Consider the following 1248-nt stretch of genomic DNA (forward strand, 5'->3'; position numbering starts at 1 on the left):
GGAAGACCCCTAACGAGATGGATTGGCCAGATGGCATCATTGATGGACTCAAGCGTGGCAGCGGTAGTGAGGTTGGCCCAGGATCGGACATTGTTTCATTTTGCTGTGCATGGGGTCGCTATGAGTTGGTTCCAACTCGATGGCACCTGACAACAACAACAACCATGAAGTCAGTTCTGACTGACAGCAACCCTGTAAAGAAAAGACTTTCGAGGCTTTAAATTTTCATAGCAGCAGAAAGCTTTGTCTTTTTCCCATGGAGTTGCTGATGGGCTTCAACTATGGACCTTGTGGTTTGCCATCCTGTGCTTATAGTGTAGAGCAAAAGCACATTGAATCCTTCAATATTACAAGACGAGGTTTGAATTGTTACTTCAGTTCTTTCAGGTTGAGATATGCTGAGCGTGTTCTTCCATTTTGTTTTTCTAACTCCAGGTCTGTGTACATTTCACTATAATACTTGACTTAGTCTTTTGAGCTGCCTTTTGAAATGTTCTGTTCAGCTCTTTAGTTTAATTTCTTTCATTCTAATTATTCTAGAACATAGAAATTGATGGAATAACCCCAAACTTATTTTATGAAGCTAACAAAACCCTGATACAAAAGCCAAGGAAAGACACCGCTAAAATCTGAAATTATAGATCAATATCCTTCATGAACAAAGTTGTAAAAATTCTTAACAAAATTATAGCCAACAGGATACAATGTAGTACAAAAGAAAACCATGTCACGACCAAGTATGTAAGGACAACTGAACATCAGAACCGACTCAATGGCACTTAACAACAACAAACAACCATAGAGTCAGTTCCAACCCATAGTGACCCTGTATAGGGTTTCCAAGGAGCAGCTAATAAATTTGAACCACTGATCATGAGGTAGAGTGCTTATCATACAGCACCACACTAGGACTTGATTAAATTAAATATAGGATCATAATGAATTGATGAACCCCTCACTGTCAGCTTTCTATACTTGGTTACTAAGTGGCACTGATCTCTTTCTCCTAGAGGCATTTATTCATAAGAAAGAATTCCATTTTTCTTAAAGTTATAGATACAGTTCTGACAAAACTTTTGTTGTTGTTGTCAGGTGCCATCGAGTCGGAACCGACTCATAGCGACCCCATGCACAGCAGAACGAAACAATGTTCAATCCTGGGCCAACCTCACTACCGCCGCCACACCTGAGTCCATCTCGTTGGGGGTCTTCCTCTTCTCTGACCCTCCACCCTACCCAGCATGACAT

General features: G+C 40.8%; 1 protein-coding gene across 1 annotated transcript in view; it reads right to left on the minus strand.

Moving 5' to 3' along the window:
- Nucleotides 1-1248, minus strand: part of OTOGL (otogelin-like) — a 233420-nt gene that overhangs the window by 54767 nt on the left and 177405 nt on the right. The window lies entirely within an intron of this gene.

The sequence above is a fragment of the Chrysochloris asiatica genome, unplaced genomic scaffold (assembly GCF_000296735.1).
Source record: "Chrysochloris asiatica unplaced genomic scaffold, ChrAsi1.0 scaffold00175, whole genome shotgun sequence".
Taxonomy (NCBI): Eukaryota; Metazoa; Chordata; class Mammalia; order Afrosoricida; family Chrysochloridae; genus Chrysochloris; species Chrysochloris asiatica.